A 21,074-nucleotide genomic window follows, 5' to 3' on the forward strand; every position below is an offset into this window, starting at 1 on the left:
TCACTGCAACAGATGTTAATTCATTTCAAAGTCTTTTATGGCAATGTATGAACATTTTAGTTTTGAAACCTAGACTGAAAGGGAATTTATCTGACTGTCAGAGGGCAAAGAGCACAGATTTTCTTTCACCCTTATGCCTGCAGTGTGGGACCAGAGGGTTTACACTTTTTACCCATGGTAAGAAGCCTTGAAGGTCTTAATCCAAGAGTCATTGTTTTCATACACACTCCTTATTAAAATGCCCCATTAGGAAAAAGAGTTCATCAGTATGTCAGAGTTAGGGAAATTTCCCTTTCCTGCCCTTTTAAAGTTTGGTGACCTAGCAAAACATGGCACAAAATTTCAAACTGGAGCCAGTTATTATACAAGATTTGTTTGGAGCCCCAGTAACACTGAGCATCCTGAGCTTTGTGAGGCACACAGCCGCTCACCAGGCACGAGACAGAGGAGTGCTGCTAACTGCAAACATTTCCAGCTAAGCAGAAGCCTGTCCAAGTTCTCATCCCTGACACTCCAGAAAAAAAAGGCTTTCTTACTGTTTGCTCAGCTCCACATAAACAGTTTGACCAACATAAGCTAGAACCCTTATTATACACCCCAGGTAACAAGTTCAATTTCATTTTTATATGCAACTCCAAAACATCTCAGCAGCTCCTGTCTACAATTCACAACACAATCACCACATTAATCATCACTCTTGCAGAGTGTTTCACAGATGCCTTCAGGTTTGTGTGATAATTCACACCTAATCATCATTTGGAATCAAGTTTGAGAATTATTTCTAATCAACACTTACAGTGCACCAGAGGTTGCAAAAGAATTTGAGTCATTATCAATAGTGTCCTCACTTACGAGATAGTTTCATTACCTGCTTTGACCTTAACCTTACTGATTCAAGCACCTTTTGCCTCTGTCCCATCTGCTCTGGCAAGAAAGGAGGGATCCTCTCTGATGGCTAAACCAAGAATTAAGATCTGGTGATAGCTCCTGGTTTCGTGCTGTGAGGATACACCCTCTTACGACTTTAAACTGCACGGCAATAGAAACAACACCAGCAGGGCAGTTTGTCTGGAAAAATCTCATAAATGTTGTTTTAGGACAAGTGACTGCACTCTCCTCAAGCAGCAGGCAGTACCTCCAGCTGTCTGTCACCCTTGCTCACCTCTGTGCCTGAGACACACACCAGCCCAGCTCTGTGGCACAACTCTGAAGTCTTCATGCTAACAATGAATCCTCTCTCTGCATTAACACATGAGCGACTCTGCAATCAACAGCTCTGATATCTAAGCAGAAAACTGAGGAGTGCTTTGGCTCCCTAAATTTTATATGTATTGTGTGCAGCACAATACTAAGAACACAGAAACTTCTTTTCTTTCCCTTTTGATTCTTGATTTTACCAGAAACCTGGTATCAGTTGGTTCAAAATTGAACACAGGTTAGGCTGAAAATATTTCCAGAATCAACAACATTAAAGCTACTATATTAATCTTGGTAGTTATGTGTCATTTTTATGGGTCAAAAAAAGACTAGATTTCAAACCTCTTCCTATTTAAAGCTGTTCAAGCTCATTTTCTCTCCAAACACTAAAAAAATAAATGCAATGGTACCATGGTATAGGACAGGCCCATAATAATTTATCTGTTAATATGTTGCACTTAGATATGTGCATACTCACTGATCACCAGTAAACACCTTTTCCTTGATAGTTTTAATGAAATTGGAAGACACCTCTGGTGCTCTACAATATGGTGACAAAGACGGAAGGTAGTGCTATTCAGAGAGGGAGATATTTTCAAAGACCATTAGTCAGAGGGAGCATTTGATGCAGGCAAGACAGCAAGGCGTGACACCATCTGTTCATCACTGTGCTTATCAGTGATAATGGAATTTACTTGTTCATACCCACTTCTGTTTTGTTAAAAGAACACTAATTTTTGTCTTTAAGGAGTCAAAATACAATAATGCTCATTTCACTGTGCTGCATGTATTTGTATTTTGTTCAGTGACCAGAACAGATCAATTACTGGCCAGTGTCCATCTTGTTGAATCCAGGCTGTCATATGGATACATTAAAGCAACTACTGCCAACCTTGTCACCAACATGTGCAAGTCACTTCACAAATTCCCTGGTGGCTGTCCTGAATTCTCAATGGACCCTCCACAATTAGCTTCCAAGCCTCAACTAGGCTGGAGAGGAATCTGCTAAAAATAAGGCTCAAGAGCATTTTTCCAAAAGAGAAGCAGGAGACGTTTACCACGGAAAGCAGCACTGAAGGAGGAAAAGAACCTGTTCCTACATTTCTCAGTGAGCTTTTACCACTAGATGGTGCTTTCCAAGAGAGTCAGAACAACAGGCAAGGTCAACATGCCAGAATGGAGAACAGAAAAAAAAATCTCAACCAATCTAATTAGCACCATGCTCTTATATTATTGAACTTGCAATCTGGGCCACGTTGGGTTCTCTGACAGAGAAAGGGAGCCCTAACACACCCTGTCATCACAACAGGGACATGACAACCAGTGACGTATTAATAAGCATTCCCAGCTCTTAATTGCTTCCAGCAAATGATACTGGGGCATGGAGAGAAGAAAATAGACTGGAGCAGCCTCTGGGCAAGCAGATGTCATTTTGAGAACATAGATGAGTTACACTGCAAGCGACCTAAAGGCATCTCAGTTACCACCTGGCATAGTCCCTCCAAGTATAACACTGGATCACTGGGCTCAGTGGGCTGGGAAAAAAGGGAAAAGTTGCTGTTTGTCCTTGTGAAGAGGCATCAGCTTAGAGAGCTTCGCTGGTCATTTCCATCATTTAGAACCTCTTTAAACAAACACTATGAAAAGCTTGGCAACCTCCCTTTGAATGATGTTGTAGGATGTTTTAAGACTCATGTACGGGCAAAACTCATGGGGCTGGAAGCTTTAAGATGTGTTGTTTTCCTCATGCTCTAATCAGGTAATGAATAGAACATGGCACAGAACAAATATATACATTTTAATGTCAGTCTTTGCACTGTTTTATTGTTTGTTTAAGCCTGCCCAACTGAGACTCCTTGCACTATACGCCCCTGGTTGCATTCCACTGGAAACAAAGGCATATTTCAGGGAAGTACCTCTCACAAAGAGGTATTGATGAACCAGAAATCAGAGTCTGGACAAATGACCATTTTTCTATAAACACAGCTCTATTGTTTCAGCTTTTCTTCTTGCAGGGAATAAATATTTCATTATTCAAAGCAGTGGCTGAAAAGCAAACGACTCCTCCCCCTTCTACCAATAATCTTTCCATCTCCACTCTAGAAAAACCCAACTCCATGGTTTCCACAATCCCCATCTTGCAATATATCTATTCATTTTCTCCACTCTTGTCCACAAATACATTACTGTGGAGTTCAAAAGGGAAAGTCTCAGCCTATTGAGATGTACACAGTAATTTCTGTGGTCACTTGCCCACCACACAGGAATTCTAGTTTGCTCTTTGCATGTGTATCATCTACACTTAACACTTATCCCACTACTACCAATGTCTTAGTTCTCACTAATCCTGTCCCTGTTTTGTTTTACTCTGTCCCTTAAGCTGCCTCCTCTGCAATGAGTTCTCCCAAGGAAGTGTTCTCAGCTATTTCATTGATATGAAATCAAAGGGAAGAACCAATTCTGTCTTCCCTCCACCCTTTGCACATTTCAAGATCTGATCCAAGTCAGGAACATAAAGCTCAATTCAGCCTCCAAACACAGTACTTCTGGGAATCACCTTGTTCCACACAAACCCCACTGCAGCCAGATTTCCACAACAGGCCCAGAGCTGAGTACATGTCAAGGGATATTTGCTCTCACCTAAAGTCTGCTCTCCAGCCAAGATGGAAAGAGTACAGTTCTTCTCTATTGTCCTTATCTCAAGAAAAAGCTGAGGGGAGATCTCATTGGTCTCTCCAGCTACCCAGTGGGGCTGCATAAAGGAAGAACAAAGCTCTTTTGGAAGGTGTACAATGGTAGCATGAAAGGCATTGGACACAAAGGCCAAGACTGGAAGAGCTGACTACATACTTGAACAAAAGCACTACCATGAGGGTTGTCAGACGGGCTGTGGAACCCACAGCCTCAGACACGTTCCAAACTCAAGCCATCAGGCACCGAAGTCTAACAGGGTGTTTCTGGGATTAGACCTCCAGACATATCTTCCAACCTAAACTATATTCCAACATGCCCATGCTCAAGGACCTGTTACTGGCTGTAGCTACTCCAGACACACATCATGTCCAGAACTGTGTTCCCCAACTTCTACAGGGGCAACATTAAGCAGCAGACTCCTCTTTTGCAGGAGGAAGACTCCCTAAGGCTCTCTAACATCCCAGTCCAGATATGACAGTTCTGTAATGATTTTGCTACAGTTCTCCATTCACAGCACAGCAAATCAAAAACCTCAGTTAATAATCAGTTACTAAGTCTCTGTTCATAATCATACATAGAAAAAAAAACCCAGAAAAGGACCAACCACAACTCTCAGCACAGAAAAATGAAATGTTACATTAAACTTCCAACTGACCATGCTTTGCTATTTCCTACCAACCAAAGAACCAACCTCCCATAATAGCTGGTAAAACTACTTTGTAGAAGGAGAGATTAATCATTATAGAACAGATTTTTCTTTCCTAAACATACATTTCTGATTGGCTGGAGTTCAGTCATTACTCCTGCAGTAACAGGAAAATGGGACAAATCTAAGTGTAACAGGTCACTGCTCCAAACATTTTGATGCTTTTGCATATATTTAACACAGTCTGGGTACGAAACTATGACAAACTGATTTCCCTAGGCAAGATATTTAATATATTACTCAAGGTTCCTGAAAGGGCTATAATATAAATGTACCCAGTGAAAGACACTTAATACCTCCAGTTCTATCCCTGGTGAGGGACAAGGTCCTGCAGAAGATCATTCACATGAGGAGGCAAACCCAGGAAATGCATCATTATATGATAACATCAACACAGGACTGCAGAGATGGAAGATTCCTGTACTGACAAACAGTGTCTGCTCTCTCCTGCATCACAAGTTAGGGCCAACATATCTGTCTGCAATTATGCTATTCCTGTCCAATTTTGGTTTTCCTAGGAGATCATAAGCACAGATGGGATTACACAGATATCCATAGGTACAAGCTAATTAGTTCCATAGCCAGACGACTCCATTTGAAAATGTGTTAGCCCAAAGACAAGGCAAGGAAAAGAAACAGAAGATAAATACAAGGCAAACTTCCCCTCCAGGAGAAGAAAAGAGTCCTGGAAAATAAAAGCAGACAAAATGCTTATTCGAAAAGGAGAGATAACACTTGGTATTATTAAAAATGTGTTATTTTCTGCAATTGTTTGAAACCAATTTCCTTGAGTTAGTTGGTATAAAACATCAGCATCGTGACTCATACATTGCACCTGTTTAAAAATGTTTTCCTTAATCTATTTAATACCCAATTTCAATGCAGTCTTACCATTATGCTGTTAAAAATTACTTCACACACTGAACAATTTTGATATAAGGTCAAAGCTTAGTACATGGGAAATTAATTTAAAACTCAGACTAATATATGTATGATGACTCATTTGAGACTTTTGACTTGAAAGAAGCATGAATGTCATCGGGGTACAGGATATGGAACAGCAACAGGCTTCTAACATGTACCCCTAAGTTAGGTATATCATTAAAAATCTCAATTATCTTTATGGTTTGTTAGAGCTCTAATTTGTTAAGGCTACTCCTTTCTCTAGTTTTGAGACAACTTGAAATGGATTCTTGCTCTTAAAAGTTTCTTTCCCGTCCTTCTCTTGATATTTAGCTCTTGTTCTAAATAAAAGGGAAGATGGCTACACTGAAAACTAAGAAGAGCAGCTGAGAGAGAAAATGCCTTTCAATTTGTTCTCTCTTTCAGAGCACATCACCTGCCCTAAATGACTCTCTATATGTTCAGGTCTCCAGGCTTTCTGTTGCCTTTAGCCCAAGGACAGCATGAAAAGAAGAGGGGAAAAAACTCGGCATTTTAGGAAATGGTCTCAGATACACTCCAAAAACCAGAGAAATCAGTACAGAACTAATATTTGAGTAATTACATGCTGTATTTGTAAGAAGGGACGATGTAAAATCACACAGCAGGTGTCCCACAAGGGGTAGCTATAAAAGTACGACACAGCCTCAGTTGTATAAGGCTGTGGTCTCTTAAACAGATTTTGATGGTGCATTTCTTAGATCTGAGTGGAAGAAGTGACACCTATTGTGAAAAAAAAAAAAACTGCAGCTTTTAAAAGAGAGCTTGATATACAGTTTTTTATTACCAGGGCTGCTTGCAATCAAGGAATAGGGGGAAATAGTTCATAAGATGTACAGGAACGGGCAAAGATGAAATAGGGATAAGGAAGTTCTGTGAATATGCCTGTTACAACAAAACAGAACTGCTTCCTGAAAGGACTGCTTCTCCAGCTGAAGCACAGACCTCTCCCCTGGGATTTAAAGCAGTGGATGGCAGTAATTTCAGCATGACATTCTAGGAGCGTATCAATGCTTGCAAAATGCAGACAGACATGCAAGTGAGGAACTCGTTTGGAGAATCTGGCATGAGGATGTGGTGGTGGCTACCCAGGCATTGGGAAACAACTTCTTGGCCTGGGGTAGGTACACACAGTGATTTGGGCACACTTCCCATCACACCCAGCACGGGAGCTATAAGGAGATGAACCAGCATTGCTGCTGCAGGCTCACAGCTGTTGCAGTAAGTTCAGTACTAGAAGTTACTGACTTCCCAGAGCACTGCAGAGTTGCTGAGATCTGCTCGTGGCACCTGAAACGCCACGTTCCCTCCGTGCTCTGGGGACTCACATCAGTGGCCACACTTCATTCCCTTGGCAGTTTTGATCAATCATGCTGTTGGGTTATTTTGTTTCACATCAGTTGCTGGAAATCACTGTCCCCTACCCCTCCCAGCTTTGTATAGAAATAAATTGATATTGAATAGTCACCTGGCACTGGAGCCTGTACTGAGGATCTTTGCCCTGTACCCCTGGCAAGCATCCCAAAATCAAGGCTGGAGAGCCCTGTTCTGTTTTTTAATCTCTTGCTTCTTATAAATCTATAGTCACAAATTCAGGGTTGAAAGGGACCTCCTAGGTTGGGACTATTATCCTACCACTGAAGGAACTCAGTCCTACCATGTCTTTCAGGGACTTAGCAAGCTCATCTTTAAGTCAGGGTACAAATGGAAGAAGGTAAAGCAGGTTACAGTCAGTAGCTTACAATCACAGCCTAGCAGTATCTCAGGAGACAAGAGACATGTTCAGACATCTAAATGAAGGGTGTCAGTTCTCTGCAGACTCTACTGTTTAGCACATTTTGAGACCATGACTTAGTGTTGTCTTTAACTACAAAGACTTCAAAACACTGAGCTCAATATGACCTACTCAAGTTATCTTACCTCTGACAAGAGAAGGAAAAAAAAAAGCAGTAGCCACCTGAACAAGACTCCAGGGAAAGATCCCTAACTATTTGTTTTGCCAAGCTTTTGCCACTCTACATGCAAAGCTATGAATGCTGTTACAAACCACTTCTAAACCAGAAAACTGAACATACACACCCCACACCACGCCCTTGTCAGTTGTGCCAGTATCCAGTGACCACCTAGATGTCAATTCAATTCTCTGTTTCCTTGAGGCCCTATTGAGGTGCTCTGTTCCTCACTCCTGCTTCTCAGCTGAGGTAAGGAGAACAAACAAGATGAACAGTGTTTCTCACCTTTGGTGGTGGTTTTTAGTAGGTGTGGTAAGACATCTGTTATTAATGAGACATGTTGCAAGAACCAAGTACAATAAAATACTGCTAGAGCAACACATTTGTTTGTTGCCCTTTCTTCCCCTTCAAACAGAAACATGTTTTAGTGGAGTATCCAAGCACTATTAATTGTCTTATTTATGGTCATACACAAGTAACTTTCCAGGGGAAAAATACACAAACCACAGCTTACCATCGTGCATGATTTAAGTTATAACCATAGCTACAAACCTCAGCAGCACTTCCTCAAGTCACTCACAGGTGTAAAAACAAAGTACAATCAAGAATCCTGTCAGATGGGTTCACTCCCTCTGCAGCCACATTTTGAACCCAGTACTTGTTACAATATGGAGATAGTGTCAGTGGGTTCTGAAAAAAAAAACCACTTGCAAGGGCCAGGTATGAAATTAGTACTAACTCCAAGCTTTGGTATTTCATGTTTTTGGGTTTTTTTATTTTTCCCTTCTAAAAATGAGACTTTATTGTAGTACCACTTTGTAATTGCTTCTTCCTGACCAACAAACTGATCACAACAAGCAAGCTCTATCAGGTAACACACTTGAAATATCTTTTGATACTTAAACTGAAAAAAAAAACCACCTACCACTAATATTTATTGTGTGGTGTTCCTTAAGACATGAAATTGTAGCTTTTCTCTTTGAAGAGGAACAAGGATGGCTACCTAGGGCACTATTTGCATGCGATATAACAACCTGCAAGGTCACAAATTACATATGCAAACACTTTTAACCAAAACTAAACCCACCATGTTTTAACCAGATTAAATCCACACAGATAGGTTTTGAGTTTGTACCAATCTGGCATTTGAACCTCCCTGGCAACGATACTAATGGTTTCTCAGTTTTCAGTTTCTAAAGAGTTAAGAAAAACATCTTAACTGTAAAGTCAAGTTGATGGAGAGAAAGAATAGTCTAAATAAAACCTCATGAGTGACTTTTCACATGCAGGGGGTTTTCTTAAAGACTTAATGACTGTTTTTCTTAAATTGAATGGAAAAACATCAATTTCTGTCATAATGTGAACACAAACATCCATCTTGCTATTGTTACATTTCTTTGCAAATGTATAACAAGGAAGACATTATCCCCCAATTCAAAAAACAACTAAAGAAGCAGTGTCAAAAGAGCAATATTAGAATACAGCAATGCTACAGCGAGTTGCACAGGTTTTGAATTGACTCCAGTGAATCACAGTTAAGCATAGAAAAAAAAACCAAAGGAACAAAGAGTCACCAGAATAGGTAACATAAACAAAACTCGACTCAATCAACAAATACCGACACCACACCTTATTACCTGTTTGTATTTCAGCCTAACATCGATACTGCCCAAAGATTTACAAATCCTCAGAAAAGACAGCTGAGACTTCCAGACCCAAGTTTCACAGAAACAAATTAATCTCCACTTGCTAACAAGAAAAAAACATAAGGGTACTGTAATTTTCCAATTACACCCTAAAATACAGAGTTCTGCTTAGACCAGTGCAAAAATAACAAGAGAACTTAATTAACAAGCTTCTCTACTTTAAGAGCTTCCAGTACAACAAATACCACACGGGTGACCAAAGCCCTTCTGGGCCACTATTCAGTTTCTAACACCAGGAAAACAAAACACCTTTCAGAGACAGCACAACCACTTGGTATAATAAAAACCTTTATTACTTACCCAGAATACTCAGGTATGGGACTTGCACACTCCCAGAGTCAAACTCTGCCCTTGGAACAGGTTTATAAAGCTGCTGCCCACAAAGCTGCTCACTGCCTTCCTACCCTGCTCAAACAGCCTGCTTTTATACTTCCTGGGGTAATCAAAGAAATCAAGGTCAGCTGCTTTTCACGAAGAGCTTGCTTTCATCTCTTTCACCTGTTTTGATCCTTGCTGCAGTTACTGTCACCCGTTCTTGGATTACAACGAATAGCAGCTGTGTGGTTGCCATCTCACCCACTTCGTGGTTTCACAGACTTTGACCAAATCCTCCCTCAGCTTTTCCCTTTCCATACAGAAGAGTTCCAGCTTCTTTAGACTCCCCATCCCCCTAAATACTCTTAAGTGTTCCTCCCTGTACCTCCTCCAACCACATAATGTGAAGTGGGATTAATGGTTTTAACACCTTTGTACAGTAAAGTGTTCTGACTCCGTGGTCAACAAACCCCCTCAGAAAGTTCCAGCACTGCCAGACAAGGAATAATAAGAGATGAGATCTCACTTGAATTTGTTCATAAATGATTCCTTCTTTCTTTGTTACAATTTTTGCTCAAGGAAATAGCACACACTGTTTTGTGATCACGCAGGCTGCACTGAGAGAACAACTGAAGGTGCACCACAGGTTTCTCAGCCGGGAGAAAAAGTGATCGAGGTACTTGACGTTCTGCCGCTGCCCAAATACACAGCAGTTACCTGCAAATTAACATTTCACACCTAAAAGACCCTCAAAATACAGGGTGATCACACAGGACTTATCTTCTGTTGGGCACCACCACTTACAGGTGTAATACACAGTTCTGGGAGTCACCTACACAGGTAGAATTAACATCACTCCTGTGTTAGTGTCTCTTATGTGAGATAATAAGGCCAACAATCACCTGCAGCAAAGGCAGGCTTTTTTGGACATTTTTCTTGTTTTTATGGGGATCTGTGAACAAGTTCCTGAGATGTGGCAAGCAGATCTAGAAGAGCTGGTTGTCTGGTAACACTGCAGTTAAATCAGGTAATCTACATTTCAGATGATTAGTTCCATCTGGCATATTGGAGAGGCAAAAGAACTCCAAACCGCAGGTAAATAAATTAGTTTGGCCGATCACATACCACTTAACAAGCAAAATCATCTCACACTGTCTCAGATGAGCTACGAGGAGGTTTGTACTTCTGCTTTGCTCTGTAAAAGCTCTTGAGGTATGTGCATGTATAGCCAAAACAATCAAGGCAGAGGGGAAAACAACCCAAAGAACAGGGTGTGAATCACCACAATCCAGAAATCTACTGGAGAAACGACTTTCTCTTTTGCCACCAGCCCTGTGCAAATCAGGAGAAAAGCACAAGGGACATAATCTTCAACTTAACTTACATACACTGAACAGTTCAACTAACCAGCTTTGAAGAATCACAGATGTAGAATATTCCTTGATTCTTATGAGCATGATAAAAAGCCCACAAGGAAGAAAATGCAACAGGGAACAGTTGCCTTCATCCAACAGAATCAAGTTAGAACTTGATTCTATTGGGTGAAGGCACACCACAGCCTCAGAGAAACACTTCGTGTCAAGCAGCATTTCCTTGTTCCTCAGCCAGTAAAAATAACTTTGAGACATCACTGTACAACTTACAAACAAATTTTCATTAACTATTCCTCTCATTAAAAATAATATAAAAGTGTCCTTTGGACAACAACAGAAAGTTCTTCAAAAACACTTCTGAAGTGTTTATTAGCTCTGCAAAACTTTAACGAAATTAAGAATGCTTCAGATTTGTAGCATTTTGTGAATTTTTATTATTTTATTTGAATCCAATTTTCTTATCACAATTTCGAATTCCAAGATTCCAATTCCACTGACTTTCTGAGTTACATTCTGGAATTTACCAGAGAATAAAAAAATCCCTGTTTCAGGGTTGGGCTGTACAACTTATACACCTTAGAAATATAATAATAGCTTAGTTAATAATGAACACTTCACACTTACCTCGAAAGAAATACAAAATTGTTAAATACAAAAACTTTAGGCAGATCTGGATTTTGAAATAGAAGCAAATTTGCAATAGCATGTACCCATAACAGGACAGTGTCACGTTCCTGGGGTTGAAGTGTTTGCACAAGGAAAGATCACTACATGCTGTTACAATAAATGTATGATGTTCTGAGGAAATCATTAACTCTGAACACAATAATTTGTGTCTGACCCGTGCTTGCTTGCTGAATAAGATAGGACACTGGCAAGGCAGAACAATGATCAAATCAAGCAACTATGACGTGCTGACAGGAAAGACAGAATGTGTGGGAAATAATGCAAAAGCTCGTAGAAGTACCATTCTCTCCTGAGATAGAATTAAATAGTACACAGCAAATTCAAAACACTACCACCCCTGTGAGATGTTTTCAGTACCACATTCCATGAAGGGAAACCCTTAAACTGATTTTTTACCAAGGCCTGATAAGCAATTGTAATAAGAATCTCCAGGTAATTGCACCAATTGCTGCTTTCACAGCAAGAGCACCTTTATTAAAGCCAAAAGAGAGAAATAAAGAGAATAGTGATAAACGTACAGGAGATCTCAACATAGCTCAGGGAGGTCTGCACAAAACCTCCACTGGGTTCAAATCCAGACTTATGCCCACTGTTACCCCAAGAACGGTTCTGCTGGGTTTGGATTTCCTAAAGCAGTTGCCACTGGAATAAAGAGGTCACTTAGATATGCAGAGAAGCTGAATTTATTCAATTGTTACCTATTGCCTTCCATTGGCATTACAGTTTGAAATTTATTTTGTCCAGAAGGAACTACAACCTTTGACACAACGGTGTGAATATGCTTGATTTTGAGACATTTAACTTCAGAACCTCATTTTGAGAGCTCAGGATTTACCTCAAAGCCAAAGGCCGCTATTAGCTTGCAGGATTTCAGTGTCACCCACTGATGCTTAACACGTGATTTAATGTTAACTAGCTGTCAAATGGGGCATGGGATTTGAGAAACTTTAATGATTTGTTTTATATATGAGACACGCAAGAGTTTTTAAAAGGCTCTATAATGAATATCAGAAGTTCTATGTCCCAAATAAATTGGAGTAATTTGAATGAAAGTAAAGTTTCATTTTCTTTCGCAAGCCATCTGCACTAGAATGGGGATCAATCTAAAGCTTATGTTCATTTCTCTTATCGTGCACGTCGTTAACTTACCATTCCAATTTCATTAACTTTCTTGTTTTGTCTGATGAAACTCAAACTTTCACTTTTATTAAAGGCGTAACTTGATCTGTCCGATCTGAAAGAGAGACTGACACTTCTTTAGAGTTCACTGTAAAAGTTTCAATGAAATGGTGGGTCCATAAAACACTTTTGAACGTAAAGTGTAAAGCAAGCAGACGGAAAGTTTGGATTTTAGAGTGCGTGTGAGATGAGGGACAAATTTTATTGTTTCGAAGAACTTTATTGTCTGCCCGCTGTGAAAATACACTTTTATTATACTTTATTGTTATGTTATTATTATAGAAGTGAATAGGAGGAAAAAAACCCACCCAAAACCCAAATCCACACCCACCCAAAACTAATTGGAGAATTAGCGTCAGTATTTAAAGTCTGTCAGGTCAGGGCCTTAAAAGCTACTTTCCCAGGATGATGGAGGATGGGACAACTTCATTGCTTAGCCAGCGTTCAGTCAGCTGGATGGACCCGGTTTAGAAGCAGGTGCCTCTGCCTCCAGCGGGGGTTAGAGCTAAAGAGGTTGGGGCTAAACCCCATGGGCGCTGGGGCTGATTGGCGGAGGCGGCCGCGGCCCCTCCCGCCAGAGGCGGGCCCGGGGGACCTGCCCTGTGCCGGGAGCTGCCCGCTGTCCCGGGAGCGGGGCAGTGCATGGGGCGGGAGGGCAGCCGAGCCTTTCCCCGGAGCCGGGGGCGGACGGCAGCGCCGGTGTATGCGGCGGCGCGGAGCGGGGGCAGCCCGGAGTGATGCGAAGTTGAGGGAGGACGGAGCGAGGGAGCCTCCTCTGCTCGCAGGGCAGCCCAGCCCCGCAGCAGGTGCAGCAGAGCCCGGGCGGAGGCACCGGCGGGCCCGGCGCTCCCGGCGCCGCAGCAGCGCCGCAGCCCGGGCCGGGCGGACCCGGCTGAAGGACGAGAGCCCCGAGCGGAGCTGCGGCCATCGGCTCCTTACCACAGGCAGCGGCGCGGAGGAGCGGCCCTGAAGGGACAGCGGTGAGGGCGCTCGGCGGGACCGAGCCGGGCGAGGCGGTCCCGGCTCCGGCGGGGGGTCCGTGCCCGGGCCGGGCGGCGGAGAGGGGGCTCTCGTTCCGCCTCGCCGCTTGCTGAGGGGGGCTCTCGTTCCATCTTGGTCCTTGCTGCACCCCTCCCACATTCCCCCCCTTTTCCCGTCTCCCTCTTTCCCTCCCGTAACCCAAGGGGAAGCCTTGGGCGCCTTGCATCACCCCGCGGCGGAGGGGTGATGGTGGGGCGGGAGGACTGAGAGCCGGGAGCTGAGGGGAACAGCCATGGCTGGAGGTGGGGGGTAAGAGCCGGGGGGCTGAGGGGAACAGCCATGGTGGGGGGGGTAAGAGCCGGGGGGCTGAGGGGAACAGCCATGTCAGGGGGCGGTAGGAGCCGGGGGGCTGAGGGGAACAGCCATGTCAGGGGGCGGTAGGAGCCGGGGGGCTGAGGGGAACAGCCATGTCAGGGGGCGGTAGGAGCCGGGGGGCTGAGGGGAACAGCCATGTCAGGGGGCGGTAGGAGCCCTCAGAGGGGCTGAGGGGAAGAGCCGCAGGGGAGCCGCGGCGATGCGGTGTCCCCGAGCGAGGGGACGGTGTGACCTGAGGAGGGACGGGCAGGGGGGGCGCGCCGCGCCACGTCCTGAGGGGCACCAGAAGGACACGTCCGTTCCCGCCCTTTTCCAGGGCGCTCGGGCAGGAAGAGAAGAGGGGCCCGGGGACGCCGGGCAGGGCACCTGTGTGGCACGGCGGTCGGGCGGTCGGCAGGCGGGCTCTGGCTTGGGCGTCCTCCGGCGCCGCAGCGGTGAGTGCGGGGAAGCCCGGCAGGTGCCGGCGCTGCACCTTGAGGAAGTTTGGGCTCCGTGAGGGAAGAGGAGGAGGAGGAGGAGGAAGGCTGAGGGGGTCCCTCAGCGGCGGCTCCTCAGCCCTGAGGGAGCGCGGGGGGGAAGCGCGTGCCGTGCCTGGCGCGCGCGGGGCGCTGAGGGCGGGAAGGCGGGAGCGGCGGGGGGGGGGGGGGGGGGTCGCGGGGAGGACCCGCTGCTTCTCGGACACCCATTTTTTGGGCTCGTTTCAGCCCCTCGGGGCGCTCCGGCCCCTTCCGCGGTGACTGCTTGGTGTGTCGCCGTGAGGGGGTCTTGTCGGCGCGGGCAGTACCGCGGCTGTGTGGGCGCAGAGCCCCCCCCCTCCCCTCCCCTCCATGTTGCGTTGTCACCCTGGGGCCGCGGCGTGAGGGACATCGTCGAGCCGGGATGACTCCCCGAGGGCCTGGGACGCAGTGCCCTCCCTGGATATTCCCGGAGTTTCCATCCCGGCCGCCTCCGAAGGAGCAGCGTTGCGTAATTGCTGCTGCGCCTCCCCGTTGGGCTCAAAAAAAGGAGGAAAAAAAGGGGCCAAGCGTGAACTTTTGGGGCTGCGCGTCAATAAAGTTGCGGTCTTTAAGCGGATATCGGGTGGCATCTTGTCTTTCGTGGCTTGTTTACGCGCTCGCTTGAGCACCGACTGTGGAACAATAGGGAATGGTTGGGAATTGCGCAGCCCGTTCTGCATGCTCATCAGAGTTCCCTGGGGATGAATAGGGAGTAATTCCTGTAGTAGACATCCCTGAAGGTCTCCTCCCCCGAAGCAGACACCTTGAAATTAGTGTTTTCTGTTTGTTGGGGTTTTTTTTCAATGCTGTGACCAGGTGACTTAGTTCCGCGAATAATTCACACGATATCACTTGTTTCCACGTTTCTATCCCATAAATTCTCAGTTATGTTTCCGAACTTGAAGCTGCCTGCCTGCTTTTCCGAGCAATTATCGTACAAGGTCACTTATATATTTTAGCTGAGCTGGTTTTCAAAGCACCAACACAATGTAGTGTGCAATTAACCTTTGCTTCGCGTTTCCTTGGTTTTGTTCTTGTGTTTCGGTCATCGATCCAGCCCGAACACTGGATACTACAGTGGCTTTTTTTTTTTTTTTCCTTTCCAAAAGACTAACCAGTTTGTGCTGGAGTCTTGCACTCCGAGACGGCTTTCATGCTATTGTGAAAATATTATGGTTGAAATACAAGGAAATGAGGAAATGTCCCTTCCGTTTGATTTTCTTAGAGTGCTGGAAGCAGTTGGGTTGTTCTGAAGCAGGATTTGGATGGAGAAACCCGAGGGACTAACCAGGGCTGGAGGAGAGGACGTCTGAAATGATCCCTGCATCCTTGCTCTGGTGATGTCACCTGAGCTCTGGGAGAGTCCTGTCCTTGCCCCTGTGAGTGGATTGTAGGGAAGTGACTCACGAAGGAAGTGGCAACGAAGCAGTGGGTTGGTTTTCCACACTGGTGGCAACTTAAACTGGGTGAATGGCTACTAGCTGTTGTAGTTCACTGCTGGTCAGTCATTGCAGCTGTGATCGAGGCAACGCTGTCATCACTGCAGGCTGATAAACTCAGGTATCTTAGTTACTGTTTGCAGAAATCAAAGGCAGTCAGAACTGTCATGGGCCTGAAATTTTAATGCCACATTTATCATATCTAAAGCACTTTATAGTCCTGTTATCCATCCAGGTCAACCCTTTGGAATGATAACTCCACAGTTCTTCCAGGTACTGGGTTGGTTAGTAAATAAGTGCCAGGGCTGCTGTGGATCTGATGAAGAAAAAGTAAGAACGTGCCATAATTCTCTGCTGTGTATAATTTGCATGGTTGGTTTCTAGCAGTATGTTTTATTTCCAGGAATGGAAAACAAATTTTCTGTGTGGTGGGTGTGTTAATACCTGTGAAAACATCGTGTGAGGAGGTACCATAATCCATAAAATAGCACTGAACTTATAGCTTTGTGTATGTTTTTCCTGTACCTGTTGAGGCTTGCACAGAGGATGTGTTTTGCTGGAATACTACTCCTACCACTTCAGAAATGTTCTGCAATTAATTAGAGTTACAGATGTAACAACAGTGCCTATCCTAACTTGATTATTTTCTAATTGACTCTTTTGAGTACGAGCTACATTATTTCTGACTTGACCTGCCAGGTTCAAGTCTTACTGCCTGCCCCTGCTTTCCTTGGTGTTTTCCACTTTTGGGTGCTTGAAGTGCTTTTTTCCCCACATCACTGTTTTAACCAGGTTGCTTCCCTTAGAACAGTACCAGGAATTATTGGTACTATTGGTACTATACTTGGTTTATTCCACCTTGGTGGAGTCCCTTGCCATTTAATTATAAGAAAAATCCCACTGCAGTATGAAAAGCTATTGAGATCTTTTTTGGTAAGATCAGATTCATGAGATGCTTAGTAAATGAAATACCTTTTCTCTCCAGATCAGGACTTCGAACAGAAATGTTTTTACTTCTGTTTCATTATTACACAGAGGTATTTCAGAAGAGAACAGGGCTGTGTTTGAGAAAGGCTGATACTTTAGAAGGATTTGAAATCATTCGCCTCCTTTTGTTGGTATTTCTAGTGTTCAGAAAAAAAATCTTTTGTTGTTGTTTTAGAAAGTATCTTTGGGCTCAAAACTGACATTCTGATACAGCTCCAAGGGTTTGTGAATAGGCATTGTAGAGGGCTCTTCTCCCTGTTTTCCAGGAAGTAAAGTACACTGGGACCATTTAATATTCTGTCCTTCCCCTGGGACAACTATGCTTGGAGGGAATTTCTGAGACTTTTGCCATAAGGTTTCTTGAACCCTTTGACAAAATATTTCTGATGTTTTATGACACTTAGATGTCTGTATTTTAAAATGCTCAGGGTGTGGGGCCCTGTTATTCCTTGTGAGAAGGAAGTATTTCAATTGTTTGTAGCCAGAACTGTGGTTACAAGCTGGTTTGTTGTGACCATTTCTCTTAAGCAGCACACTTGTCATGCACATAATTTTATTTGTATAGGGAAACAAGCACAGCTTTCTTCTTTGCTCTGTGCTCTTCTTTCCTCCTATGAATGGATGGGTCAGCTTCATCAAAAATAAGCAACTTAAGACTCTTTTCCCTTCCTACTCAGTGACTGAAGGGAGAGTTAATGGGAAGCCTTGAGTCAGCTTCAGATTGTGAACTGAGCTGGAAAGGAGCCCTGATGCCCTGCTGAAACATTTAAATTGAAACAAATTAAGGTTGTCTCCTTTTAAGGGGAGATAACAGTATGAACATCAAACCTTTTGGAGTTCCTTAATTTAAGGCACTGTATTCCATCAGAGGAATTGTTTTTACCCATACATCAACACCAGTCTGGAAAAAGTTATTTAATTCATTGGTTGCACCCAAGGATGGAGCACAGAACTGTAGCACAGCCTTCAAACAGGAAATTTTTAAAGTTCAGGGCCTTGGTGAAGATTTAGATTAAAATGCAGTTATGTATGTTGAATTTGATTTGTGTTTTTTCACATTCCCCCATCCAATTTGGAAGCTGTTTGATTTAAGACAAATGGATAAGGTGCTTTAATGCCAAGAACACCAATTCACGAGACAAAGGTATTCAAAAAAGAATTGCAGAAACTTTCAACAAAATGAAATACCAGCTTAAAAAAACCCAAGTAACTGTGTTGTTACTTGCCCTTAATTTTATTTTCAGGACATCATTGTTGTCCTCCCAGTTTAGTGTTTGAACTGAACAAACCCTTTAATTTGGAGCAAAGTGAGGCATTGCATGGCATCAGAGAGGCATCTCTCTCTGAATGGGATCTGGGTAAGGCACAGGAATTTCAGCCCCAATGCTGCTGTGCACATGAGATGCACAGCTGGCTTGGGAGGTGATGTGGGAAGTGTGGAGCCCACTGCCATTATCAAACCCCTGACCTGTGGCAGCAGTTTATGTTGTATCTGTTTCAGATTATTGAGTCCTAGTGATTTTTTTTTTTTAGAAGGGGGCAGTTGTTACGAGAGCTTGGGTGCTGTGCAGGCAGCTCAGTGTTTATTTTGTAGGTTTGCTTGGGGAGCCAGTTCTGCCAATTTATCATAATGCAAACAGCTGCTGAAAAGTATGGCATTTTATATAGCATGGGTGTGTTAAACCTTGGTAGCAGTGTCTTTCTCGAGAGCTTTCCTGACTGTGGAGGTCTCATAGATGAGGTTTTGCACTGGCCAAAGTCACTGTAGTCTAAATAAAACCTGAACAGCAGAGTGCTGTAAACACCAGCAAAGCTGTGGGGAATTAGACCTTGATGAAGCCTGGCTGGTCCTTAGAACAGTGTTATCTCCTGTCCCTTTATTCTCATTAAAGTACACTTGGAGATTGGAGTATTCCAAATAACTCCATCTCAGACTACACATTTTATTAAACAGTCCATTTTGCCTTAAACTGCTTACTGCTGAAATAACTAAATACAGCCCTGCTCCAGGCCCTCAAGTTATTTGTGTTATAACCCCCTGTCAGATATTTGTTACTGTTCAGTGATAACGTTCAGGAAGCTTCAGCTGCTCTCCAGAAGTGGAGGAAGATCTTCCCATCTCCTGGGTAGGAACAGACAGTGTGCACGTGTAGAAGCATTTCCCTTTTGCTTGATATTTGTGAATGAACAGATTGTACTGAGTCTCAGATTGTCTTTGGAAACCCACAGTTCTCCTGTCTTTAGACCAGTCCTTTCTGGAGTTACACTCCAGTCTTAGTGCTAGAAATTGCCAGGACGTTTGTGTGTTTACAAATTGATAGAGCTACTGCAAAAAAAACCCCAAACTGACCCTTTCTGGACTGTTTTACACATCCTAAATGAAACCCAAGTTGATTTCTGTCCCCTCTTGCTTAGTGAGTGATGTGATCTTGCTCTTAAAATCACTCTAAGCATTAAACTACATAGCCAAGCTGTTACATACACCACTTCTATCCTTACTCTAGGCCCACATTTTGCTAGGAGGTGGTTCAAAGCAGACACCCCAAAACACAAATCTGAACGTAATAGAGAGTAGTTGACTTCAAAGAAAACCATTTCAAACCAGAACCTAATGATTAACAGACTGAACAAGCTGAATGTTTCTGGAGTGTGTGGTGCTGCTGCAATTATTTTAATCGAGCTTGAATAAGAACAAAACATTACTAAATCAAGTATTTTAACTTTTTTTGCCCAAGTTGTATTTCCCGCTGCAGAGACAAACCTGCCACAGTTTCCCTTTGTGGGTTCTGTTTGTGTGGCTTGTTAAAATGTGCTTATTTGCTATAGCATGAAGTCAGAAATGGAACAAAGAAATTCATTGAGTGCTTCTGGGTGTCATGTGATGGCGTGACCGGGGGGAGCTTGTACCAAGCTGGAGCCAAGTGGAGTGAGAAATGAAGCATCCCCCCAAATAATTATTGAAGTTGAAGGAAAATCCCAGTAAAATGGGCTGAAGTTTAAAAGTAATGTTGTTTCAGAACCTGAGGCTTGTTCACGAGGCGAAATTCATGCTTGGGTGATGGTAGCATGTAATTACAGGCTGTGCTTGTTGCACCAACAAATTAAGCTCACTATGAAGCTCTGTGATTTCTTCCAGCCCCTTCTTCAGAGAGTCATTTTATCAAAGGAGATTCAGTCGCTGATCAAAGTCTTGAAAATCAGTCAGATTGTTTTTCTTTTTTTTCTCCATTTTTTTCCCTTTTCTATTTGGTGCTTCATTCAGCTGCTATTTCAGCCTGTCTTTTGATGCCAGTGTGAGAGCAAAGGCCTCCTGGGTGGCTTTGACCCCCTCGGTGGAGACACCTTTGTCTCCATCAGCTGCTGTGGCACTCGTGCCTCCTGCTCTCCGCAGGTAGGAGGCTTCCTCTCCTTTTCTTGCTCTGTTCCTGGGCTCTTCGGGGCAGTGTGGTCACACAGCAGGAGCAGGGCCGGTGAATAACCTCTCACACAGCACTGGTGTCCCTGGCAGACGTGGAGTAACCTGTTGGCTTCTCTCTGGTGGCACTGCCGAGCCCCGGCTGCCACAGCAATATTTCCCGGGTGCTTCCTGGTGCAAAATGGCTGCAGCAGGTGGGGAAACTTTGCCCTCAGCTCTTGGTGCTTGGAGAGAGAGTCTCCAGGAGTCGAGGGGACTCTCCCAAGGGACTTGTGTGTCGGTGCCAAACTGCTGCATGTTCTGTGAGTTCCCAGGAGCTCTGAGGGAGGCGAGCGATTTGTCTCGTCCGGCCGGCGCGACGGGAGAGCCTTTCCTGACAAATCCCTCCGCCAGGAATGTACGTGTCCTGCTTGCAAGCAGATGGCTCTCTCGCTGTGTGCAGTCAGCAGTTATCTTTCCAAGGTGCTGGGGGTGGGATAACCACGGGCAGCAGGAGCAGAGCTGCAGAATGGAGAGTGCCAGTGCGGAGAAATCCAAGTCCCTGGCACGTGGCGTTGGGCTCCTTCAATCCAAGGCACACGGGATTTGGAGCTGTGCATTAAGTGGTGGGCTCTGCTCGTCCCCACTGT

General features: G+C 44.1%; 1 protein-coding gene and 1 long non-coding RNA gene across 4 annotated transcripts in view; one reads left to right on the top strand and one right to left on the bottom strand.

The window, feature by feature from the left end:
• The window catches only part of LOC135412643 (uncharacterized), a 62,484-nt gene extending 47,807 nt beyond the window's left edge, over positions 1-14,677 (bottom strand). Inside the window, exons 1-2 of the long non-coding RNA XR_010429819.1 lie at positions 14,474-14,677; positions 12,722-12,806 (exon numbers count right to left, since the gene is read on the bottom strand). This is a non-coding gene — a long non-coding RNA (uncharacterized LOC135412643). The remainder of the gene's footprint in view (positions 1-12,721; positions 12,807-14,473) is intronic.
• Positions 13,290-21,074, top strand: part of UGT8 (UDP glycosyltransferase 8) — a 33,531-nt gene continuing 25,746 nt past the window's right edge. Inside the window, exons 1-2 of one of the 3 annotated variants that reach the window (XM_064651396.1) lie at positions 13,377-13,731; positions 14,424-14,541. The gene's annotated coding sequence lies outside the window, so the exon portion shown is untranslated. Of the gene's footprint in view, positions 13,732-14,411; positions 14,542-21,074 lie in introns of those variants that run through there. The other 2 variants (XM_064651397.1, XM_064651395.1) reach the window with 2 other exon arrangements.

The sequence above is a fragment of the Pseudopipra pipra genome, chromosome 4, assembly GCF_036250125.1.
Source record: "Pseudopipra pipra isolate bDixPip1 chromosome 4, bDixPip1.hap1, whole genome shotgun sequence".
Classification (NCBI taxonomy): Eukaryota; Metazoa; Chordata; class Aves; order Passeriformes; family Pipridae; genus Pseudopipra; species Pseudopipra pipra.